The 11212-nt window shown below is 37.2% G+C and overlaps 1 protein-coding gene across 3 annotated transcripts in view; it reads right to left on the reverse strand.

Annotated features, from left to right (window-relative positions):
* LOC107687359 (signal-induced proliferation-associated 1-like protein 3) overlaps positions 1-11212 on the reverse strand; it is a 105940-nt gene that overhangs the window by 44419 nt on the left and 50309 nt on the right. For 2 of the 3 annotated variants that reach the window (XM_016484641.1, XM_016484642.1), the window contains exon 2: positions 9405-9495. The exons of the other annotated variant lie outside the window; for it this stretch is intronic. The gene's annotated coding sequence lies outside the window, so the exon portion shown is untranslated. The remainder of the gene's footprint in view (positions 1-9404; positions 9496-11212) is intronic. 3 annotated transcript variants of the gene reach the window in all.

An 11212-nucleotide genomic window follows, 5' to 3' on the forward strand; every position in this document is an offset into this window, starting at 1 on the left:
GATGTTCTGACCTTCAGAATCGCACCGTGTACGCCCACCTTAAGTGTGATGTTGCTTTTTTGCCTCATGAGCACTGAAGAAAGCATGGGCTGAAATGTCTGCTCTTTGGTCTGTTTTTAATACACTTTGCACTTTTGTCACTTTTGCATATGGATAATAAAAACTACATTTTTGAGAGACCTTTTTTGGTCTGATTGGAAATTTTTTTCAGTGTGCGGACAAATTCAGTGACTTGTTGGACTAAAACTTTCTCCCTTTTGCTCTACGCACCTGAGAACTCATTGTTCTTTTTAAGCGCATACAATTCCTGTTTGTTTATTTGCCACAAGAAATAAAAACAATTAAAGATGAGGTCAATGATGAGGATACAGTCAAATCAAAGTCATTGCATTTCATTTTTTGACATGAAATGCATCCTGAGTTTTACAGTATTTCTTGTGTATTTGAGCAACGTCTGGGCTGTCCTGCAGACAACAATGATTGAAAATCGCGATTTTATGACGATTTCGATTAATCGCACAGCCCTAGTCTGTGATAAGGGTCAATAGATTTCCTTACAATTTTATTATTTTCAATAATTAACAAGAATAAATAAGAAATTCAAGCCGAAGAGCACCTTTTGTCCTCATGTCACAAATCCTTCAATGAATACCTTTTGCAGATTGGAGGAAAGAGATGTTGAAAAATTATTTTGTGACTCCCCTGTAAAGCAAAAATTTAATTTATCGAAATTAGAAAAAGATGCTCTTGATAAATTATGCAGAGACAAGGATATAGTGTTTTTTTCAGTGGCTTGACAAATTCAGTGACTTGTTGGACTAAAAATTTTATGATTTTGCCATTTATAATTGCTCTACATCCACGTTTCAGAACTGCAGTGTACATTATATGTTTATCGCCTCGGTATTAAATTACAACGATACATTGCTAATTCATGAAATGTATCTAACTTCAAAACAATCCAGTCAGAACTATAAACACAGTCTTTCATTACAAACAGTGCATGCAGTTATTCACAGTGTTTGCTCTCAGCTATTCTATTGGCAACAGTCACTGAGTTCAAATGCACTGTGGAGCGCAGCCATAGAGCTGCACTGAAGGTGGCTTTTTGTTTCAATGAATGTACAAGCATTTCAAGGCGAGTCCGCGTAAAAGCTCCCCCCAACATTTGGCTGATGCCACAGCCCAACACTCACAGGGCAAGTTCACAACAACAGCTGCAGAAATAAGGCTTTTCTCTCCAATTTAAAGTTTAGTTTTTCTTTGGCCAGTAAATTCCTTTTTTTTTTTTTTTTCTTTACTAACAGTGATCGTCGGAAATTCAAGCCGAAGAGCACCTTTTGTCCTCATGTCACAAATTCTTCAATGAATACCTTTTGCAGATTGGTGGAAAGAGATGTTGAAAAATTATTTTGTGACTCCCCTGTAAAGCAAAAGTTTAATTTATCGAAATCAGAAAAAGATGCTCTTGATAAATTATGCAGAGACAAGGATATAGTGGTTAAACCTGCTGATAAAGGGGGTGGCTTAGTAATTTTGCCCAGAACTCTTTACAATTCTGAAGTTTTCGACAGTTACAAAATAGCATCTACTATAAAGTCTTAACATCAGACCCTACCATACAATTTCAAAGAGAAATTGAACATTTTCTTAAGATGGCACACTTGGAGGGTTTGATTTCTGAAAAAGAATTACAGTATCTTTTCAACCGCTCTCCAACCAAACCTGTATTCTATATCTTACCCAAAGTCCACAAAGATCTAAAAAATCCTCATGGACGACCTATAGTGGCAGGTATCAATAGTTTGACAGAGCCACTTTCTAATTTTGTGGACTTTATTTTAAGGCCTCTAGTGACATCCCTTCCTAGCTATCTTAGAGACACCAGAGACTTTCTTCAATGTCTGCCAGTCATAAAAAATCTAGATGAAGACATTATATCACAACACAGCTTGCTTCCTCCATCGATTTCCTGTCACATTGTTTTCGGGGTGTCAGACATGAACCCCCTGGCTGTAGCAGCTGGCCAGTGTGTGTATAAAAGGAATAGATGTGCAGTGGAGGGCAGCGGCTGCACATTTGGTCTGCCCTATAGGGTTTACTTGACTGGGTGTGAAGGACAGAAGAAAGCTTGTGACGAAGGAAATGAAAGCAGAGGGACATGGTGAAGACAGGAAGGTCGCTACTGTTTCATGAGGCTGTGTATTTGACCCGCATTTGCTTCATGTGTGCAGGCAGGTGCTGGTCACAATCCTTTAATTCACTAAGATAAGCGGTGAAGGTCAAATGTGCATAAAATCCATAGTGTGAGCGAAAGCTAATCAATAAAGCAGAGAAAACGAATGCAAATCTGAATTATAGATTATGGGAAGTCGTGTGTGCACGCGCCACAGGGTGGGAGATACACATTCTGCAAGTAGACTAGTCAGGGGGTAAAACTGTAGTTATATTGTTATATTTTCATTAAATGCTATTAACAAATATTTATTTGGAATAACATGTGTACTGATGGATCTTGCACAAAAAGTCAGAAATATACATTAGAAAATTAAACTGATTAGTGGTTGACCAAATTTTTGATGGATTATGTCTATATCTTAGAGAGCAGGGTGGCCAATGGCCCACATTATGCATGATATCACGTTTCCTTTAAACATAGTAAATAAAACATGCAGCAATTAAATTTCTATTTCATTTACATAATATGTACTAAAGCAGAAATCATTTCAAAATAAATCGATATGAAGACAATCCTTCAGATTTAACATTGTTGTCTAACAATTTTTAAGTTATTAGACACAGACATTGTTATCTGTCAAAATAAAAGTCCCAGTGCTGTCCAGCTTCTGACACTCATTGGTCAAACAGAAAAAACTATTAGCCGATGCCATTAATTTAAAAAATCCAAATAATGGCCACCTTAGTGTTATATCGGCCTATCATTAAACTGATTTCACGTTTATCTAAAAATAAATAAAATAAAAACTGAAAAACGACACTGATGTAGAGCCATGTCCCACAGAGTCAGACCCCAATAGACATGTTTCATAGGGATATATGGATGATAAGAGCAAACTTTTAGTGAGTAACTGATACATACTCAACAAATATGGCAAATATAACTTTTTTTAACCTTCAGCTAACCTTTAATTGCACATTCCACCAGTCATCCCAAAAAAAACGGACACCTACGGATTGTGCATAAAACCGGGAACATTGCTCACAGCAGGTGACATTAATTCTCTAGAGAATTTATTGCTGAAGGAGGTGAATTTGTTACAAAGTCAGCTGTGATGACTGACTTTAAGGGAGATTAATTTAGAGACAACTTTTTAGAGAGAGTTGCACCATGCTGAGAGTAGATACTGTTAGCATGCTAATGCACAGCATGCCATTAGTAATAAAACCCTCAGATCATTTGTGTTTCTAAACTTGTCACCTTTAAAGAACTGCCACTAAAATCATGTGAGATAAAAACAAGCAAAAAAGAACAAAGAAACTGTTCCAACATGTTTTGTAAAACAAAATGTTGTCTAAGTAGCGAGGGTCAAATCAAACATTCAGAATCGAATGTTCTGATGTGCACATTGCTGAAAAACATGGTCTAGTCTAGATAGTCAGCTCACTAGGTTTTGAGTGTCAAACCAAACATACGGAATCAAAAACTTCAAAATGAACATTCCAAAATCCAACTGAATGTGTTATAGGTAGGGCCCTATGATTTCCGTGATGCAAAAAAAGCAAACGGAATCATGGAATCCAGTCATAAAAATAGAATTTACCATATAATGCGGAATGTCACGGAATTTGCCAAACTTTGAATGAATAAAGCAAAAGCACACAAACTTGTGTCTGTGATTATTAAGCCACAAAAAGACTATTTAAATATGAACCCTGCATGTTCTACATCAGGGGCAATTCTAGGATTTTCATTTTAGGGGGGCTCAGCCCCCAATGAGGGTATAATATATATATAAATAAAATGTAAAAAGAATGTTTGACTAGGGGTGGTATACTAAACTTATATACCAAAAAGTGTTGTATCCCACTGTATTGCATAGATAGGTATAACATATAACTGAATAAGCCAAATACAAATCTTCATGATCTCACACACAAGTCCGACTCTCTAACCATTAGGCCATGACTTCCCCATAGTACTACTACTAATACATTTATTATTAAACATGATTTTATCTAAAGGAATAATTACAATTTTCTTCCACGTTTTGTTTGCCAAAAAAAAATTTGTTTAATTTTCATTTGATTAAAAGATAAATTAATGTTTTATGCCTTCCTTTATTTACCAGAAAAATTTAAATACACAACACAGCATTACTGAAATAAAGAAAATAAATTAAATAGTTTTTTATAAAATCAATTAATTAGAGATGCTTTTGATTATTAAATTGAATTAAACAATTAAAATGGGATCCAGAAAGTTAAAATGGAAAACACAGAATTTGGTAAAAATAAACCAGAATGAGAGATAACAAACAAAACGTATATTTAATAGTTCCATAAAAATGTAACTTTGGTAAACTTTTAATAAATTCCTGTTAAATTGTGTAAGTTTCATGATTTTAAATAACTAGACATGCTTTTTGATGCTTTTTTTGAGAGTCCAGAAAAATTAAAACAGAATCCAAAAAAATGTAAATGGGAAAAAAAGGAATTTGGGAAAAAATAAAATGGATTTCATAGGGCCCTATTTATAGGACACTGGGTAGTTATAGGAACTTAGTTAAAGGAAGAAGCCAAGAACTAAATGTTCTCCTTGGGCCATTTTCCTGGTTGCTTTCGCACTACCAGTAAGAACTCTGAAGTAACACAAGCCGGCCAACAACGACAACATTTAATTGCGGAATTCAACAACGTCAACAACTGGAGAATGGAGGATGCTGTGATCGGAGCTGTGTTTCTGTTGTGTGTAATGGGAACCGTGATAATGGATATGGAATGACGATGTATAAGTTGTGTGACATATAAATGCTGTTAACATTAGCTTTCTGTATATGTTTATGTCTTGTACCACTTTAAAGGTGGGGTATGTATTTTTTCAAAAACGCTTTAGAAAACTGAGTCGGGCCGAGTACCAAAACAAACTTGTAGCCAATCAGCAGTAAGGGGCGTGTCTACTCATGATGCGGAGGAGAAAGCACTCAGTGCACAGGACGGACATTAGCCGAGCCGAGCGACAGAAAGATGTGTCATCCGTGTCATCACCGGACGCGACAGTTGTCCGCAACAGCTAAAGTCAATCTACACCGCATGCAACAAATGCGACTAGGGCTGTCAAAATGGCTGAAAAACTAAATTCGAATTTTGTACTTAAATATTATCAATATTCGAATTATATTCGAATTTAAAAGGCATCATTTCAGTTAGGGGGGAAAAAAGTTTTTGGCTTCTTTCCTGAGGCCATAAGGGGGCGCATCGAACAAAATATTATGCACGTTTCTTCAAAGCATAATAAAATAACACGACTATCTTTGAAAAAAGTGCATAATGTTTAAAATAATGTATATTAATTTTAATTAATAAAGTTGCTTAATTACAACATGTACAGCATCATGCATGCATGTATAGTTTAATACAAAGGACCGAAAACCAATCACAAAGAGTACTTTCTTCATTTAAAAACTTTAGATGCAGAGGGATGGGGAAAAACCGCCATAAAGTCTTGAGACATGTTTTTAAACAGTTGAACTTACATTAATTTTACATGGCTAAACATGCGGCTCTCTTGTGCGAGACGCAAGTGTAACGGTGATAGATGTCCCTCTAGAAAATGTGAAAAATATGCGCTCTGTGTGAACAGCTTGGTTTCGGTTTTGACGTAAACAACATCATCTCAGCATTGATGTTCTCTTTTTCCGCAATATTTTGAATGAACAACGTAGCAGCGCCGCATCTAGTTGGTTAAACTGGATAGGCTAACAAAAGCATTAAAATGCAATGACACTTACATCGTCGTCGCATTTCGTGCACCACTGATAAGGCTGCCTGATGCATAACTAAAATTCGAATGCAACGTTTTTGCATTAGAATGTGGATTTTTATTTTTAAATTCGACGAATATTCGAAATTCAAATTTTTTTTGACAGCCCTAAAAGCGACCGTTGAAAATCATTTGAAATTTGTGTCAATACATCATAAATAGAACGCAGCAGCAGTTTTGCTTTGTTTCACAGAACTAATCGCTGCCTGGGTTGCGTACGTATGTGTGGGGCGGAGCTATCAAAATAGGGATGATACCCTTTTGGGGTAGGGGTGTGTTTGTTTTGGTGATTTGAAATATCAACATTGGCTACCAGAAATCACTTACCCCACCTTTAAAATACTGTTCCATGTTTAACGGGTGCTATTTCGTATGGCATGCATTTGACCAATTAACGTACAACTACGTCAATGGTGCTGGGTAAGACCCTACTGAAGTAGAAGCGAATTTAGTTTCTCCCAAAAAATTTTCCTAGAACTAAATTTGTTTCCAGTTCCTGAAACTTCCTTCATTGGTACTAGAAACAATGAAAAGGTTCCTCTGGTACGAAAGCCCCTATGATAGATTCCAACATGCCAATGTTACAATATTTTGAGCCTGAAAATAAAAATGCCACTAAAATCACTTGAGATTTGAAAAAAAAAAAAAAAAATCATCAACCGTCAACCTCATTAACCAACTAGTTGGTTGGTGGATGTCCTGACCCATCTGTAATAGGCCCTAGTATCCAATTCCGTCATACTAACACCCACAAAATGATGATCTCAGGAGGCCAGCGGGTTACTAGGAAATGCCCATGTGTGCCATCTGGCTGGCATGTGATCAAATAGTGCACAGGTGTTCAGGTTTGTGAATGTGACAGTCAAAGCAAGAGAACATGTGTAATCTGAGAGTCCTAAGCACATGGCTAAGACAAACAGGATTAGTATTATTATAAAACAGGGTGACAACTATCCACATTGTACCTGACGGTGATAAAATTAAGTACTGACCCATTTATTTAACCATCCAAGCAATACACACATGACCTTGTAAGCCATATAAACATCTAATCACGTTTAAGACAACTTGGCAGTATTCACACATGATTGGCCAAGAAACCAGAATCTCAGGATTTTTGGAAGACTCCAGAAGGTGAACAAGAAAAAATAAGAGGAGGAGGAAGTGAATTCTGCTCAAGGGCAACAAAACTTGAAACACCAGTTTGTCCTCAGGGCTCCTAAATGCAGCAGTACAAACACACGCATAGACACGCTTTGTTCAGGTCATTGAGAGACGAGCCATTACCACACCACACAAACACACAACACGGCAGAGGAAAAACAGGTCAGCAAACAAATCAAGTATCGAAACAAACAGATGAGGCTGCAGGCTGAAAATCTCCCAGGTGGGGCGTCAGGGAGTGGCCTTCTGTCTGTTTATCTCTTCAACAGTACCCTTATACCAATAAACATCTCTTATGCGCAACTGAAGGAAAAGCTTGTAACGGTTTCACACTAGCTGTCAGGACCTCGTAAGATGCCTACTTAGACAGCATTTTTATGCTTCATAGGCCTCTTCAAACATTCAAGATGAACATTCAAATTTAATGGTCATAAATTATGCCTAAAAGTGTATTGCCTCTAGGTATTGAGTGTCGAATTGAACAGTAAATGATGCTTAAAAACGGCATTTAGGTAGTAAGCTCACTAGGCCTTGACTACGAAACAGAGCTTTGAATAGATAGATCATCTCAATCATTCCAACAAGTGTAGAATTCCAAACTGAACATTCTAAAATAGAAACGGATGTCAAATCAAACATAGAACTAAACATGTAGATTTGAACATTACAACATGTCAATGGTGTTCAGAAATGTTGCCTAGGTAGGGAGGGAGTCATTTCACTAAGTTGCAAATTGAATCAAACAAGTCAAATCAAACATTTCAACATGCCTTTGGTGCTCAAACATCTTTAAGTCTGAAACCAAACATGCTGAATCGAATATGTCAATCATTCCAACATGTCTATTTATGGCATGTTATGTCATTTAGGTAGCAAGGGTCAAATCAAACATGCCGAATTCAATGTTCCAACATGCCTATGTTACTGAAAAATGCTGTCTAGATGGTCAGCTCAATAAGTTTTGAGTGTCAAATATATTGAATCAAACATTTCAAATTGAACATTCCAATATCATATAGAATGTGTTGAATCAAATATGTTGAACTGAACAATTCCAACATGTCAATGTTACAACACTGCAAAAAATGGCTTATCTTACTTAGTATTTTTGTCTTGTTTCTAGTCAAAATATCAAAAAATTCTTAAATCAAGATACTTTTACTAGATAAGCAAAATTACATATATACCTGTATTTAGTCTTGATTCCAGGGGGAAAAAAAACTAAATTAAGTGCATTTTGCTTTAAAAAAGTAAAATTATCTGCCAGTGGGGTAATAGCCCTACAAATAGCCCTTGTTATTCTTAATTTTGACATTTTTATTTTTACACCAGACATATATATCGGTTCAAAATATCGGTTATCGGTCTACTTGAACTGTAATAATCGGTATCGGCCCTGAAAAACACATATTCAACACCTAGTCAAATATTTCAAACTGAACATTCCAAAATTGAGTTAAATGTGTTGAATCAAAGATGTGTAACTGAATGTGCTAATAATGCTCAAGGTGCTGTTTAGGCAATAAAATTACCCCCAAAAAAAATTTAACATGTAAATTTAAACATTTACAAAATGTCTACGATGTTCAAAAATGTTGTCTATGTAGTCAGCTTACCAAGTTGAATGTTGAATCAAACAAGTCAAACCAAATGTTCCAATGTGTTTATGCTGCTCATGCAATCTAGCTCACCAGGTTTTAAATGTTAAATCGAAAATAATGAATCAATCATTTCAAAGAGGACATTCCAAAATTTAACCAAAAATGCTGTACTGAGCACTAAAGTAGCACTAAGTAGTCAGCTCAGAGACTAGTTTTTGAGCATTTAATCGAACATGCTGAATCAAACATTTCAAATTGAATGCCAATGATGCTCAAAACTGCTGTCTTTGCAGTAAGCTTACTAGAATAAGGTTACTAGGTTTTGAACCTGGATCTGAACATGTCAGCTTGAATGTTACAACATGTTTATGATTTAGCATCTTGTCTATGATCAAAATTGTTTCCTAGGTAGATAGTCAGCTCACTAAGTTTTGAAGGTCAACAAATCAAATGTTCCAACATGCCTATGATGCTCAAACAATCCAACAATATAGATTTAGAATCTAAAACCAAATATGTTTAATCAGACATAGCGTCTAGGTAGTGAGCTCACTAAGTTAGGGAAAAAAAGGGAACTTGGAGTATAATGCAACACTGTGAATTCCCAGTTTTAAGTCATGTGTGAGTGAATATTTTACCAGAGAAAGTCCCAGTACCAAGGAAGCCATGAGTTATGGGCCAGTCAGTTCCTTTTGTGGGCGTCACCAAGCTGTCAGAAGATGGAGTGATCTGTCAAAGAAACCAGAGTGAGCTGTTAGCATTGTTACTACCTGCTGCTATAGAAGCAGCAGCTCGCCAAGCTATCATTAATTGTTATATATGTGCGTCAGCGAGCCTTGTTGAGCATCAGAAAGAGAAACACAGCAGAGAGAGAAAATGACATGGCACATGTCAAAATAATGAGCTTGATATTATGAATTACAGCTCACGAGGTGCGATACAACATCCATGTGTGAAATAACTGTAGATGTGGCACGTGTGTGTGGCACTGCCAACCTGCAGGCATCTATCTACCCACTGTCTCCTCAGACAATAGAGTTGAAGCAAAGCTGATGAGTATAACTGACAGCTGCTGCTCTTGCCTTCGTACCGCTAATACGGCTCGCTCTTCACACACACACAAATACAGAAGGCTTTGGAATGTCTCCTCGTAGTATGGGACATCAAAGGCAGCCTAAGCCTGATTCATAGCTCATGAATTTTGGGTTTATCTATCGCACACAGATGTCGCCTGCATAGACACACGCTGTTTTGGAGGGAAAGACAGAAAGCGTGTGTGTTCCTGACCTGTTATACGCACACACACCCGCATACTGAAGGGACAGGAGGAGACACGCTCCAGCACACAAACATTCCCTGCGGCGGCAAACATTATGGCCTGACAGACTCCCGCCCATCAATACTGATCAATTCAGCTCTAGTTCCTCTACCGACTGTCTGTGTGGAAGTCAAGTGTATGCCAGTGGATATCAGCTGGCAACGGTGTGTACCTCCTCTGGATCGCAGGCTTTGGGCGATACACTCCTACGTTTAGTACACACTGGGCTTCTGACACACTCCCATGTGTGAATCACTCGATTCCATCGGTGAGAATTTACAGCCCTGATTGCTACTACAGCAAATCACATTACAGCCCAGCGCTGCTTCACCATGACAACACATTACAGCATGCTCCACTTCATCCAATTAGGCCTGCCAAGACTCAAAATACAGCACACCAAGGCAGTGGGCAGAGAAAGGGTATTTTGAGGTTATGATATGAACACAGACAGTGATCAGTGAACAGGCCCTGGAGGTGAAATATGCATGCTTGTTTATGGCATGTATGGATGTGCAAAACTATGTTTTCAAAAACAATTAGTTGGTGGCTTCCCTGAATTAATGGTCAACTAACTGGACTTAAAGTCCTGTATAATTAGGCTGGGTTTAGGTTCATCTGACCCTGATCGGACATGTTTGAATGCCTTTACATAAGACTTATTCTGGTGTTGGAGTGTGACACAATGCAGTGGCACTAAAATATAAAAATCAAAAAGAAAATAAATGTGTAGATGTAAACTATATCAATCTAAACAAAAATCTAGATATACATTTATATATCCACATCTCAAAATGGCAGATATTTGGCATCGGTCGAGTATATAGATTTCAGTATATACACTCAACAAAATTATAAACGAAACACTTTTGTTTTTGCCCCCATTTTTCATGAGCTGAACTCAAAGATCTAAGACTTTTTCTATGTACACAAAAGGCCTATTTCTCTCAAATATTGTTCACAAATCTGTCTAAATCTGTGTTAGTGAGCACTTCTCCTTTGCCGAGATAATCCATCCACCTCACAGGTGTGGCATATCAAGATGCTGATTAGACAGCATGATTATTGCACAGGTGTGCCTTAGGCTGGCCACAATAAAAGGCCACTCTAAAATGTGCAGTTTTACTG

The sequence above is a fragment of the Sinocyclocheilus anshuiensis genome, unplaced genomic scaffold, assembly GCF_001515605.1.
Source record: "Sinocyclocheilus anshuiensis isolate Anshui unplaced genomic scaffold, SAMN03320099.WGS_v1.1 scaffold3378, whole genome shotgun sequence".
In the NCBI taxonomy this organism is placed as follows: Eukaryota; Metazoa; Chordata; class Actinopteri; order Cypriniformes; family Cyprinidae; genus Sinocyclocheilus; species Sinocyclocheilus anshuiensis.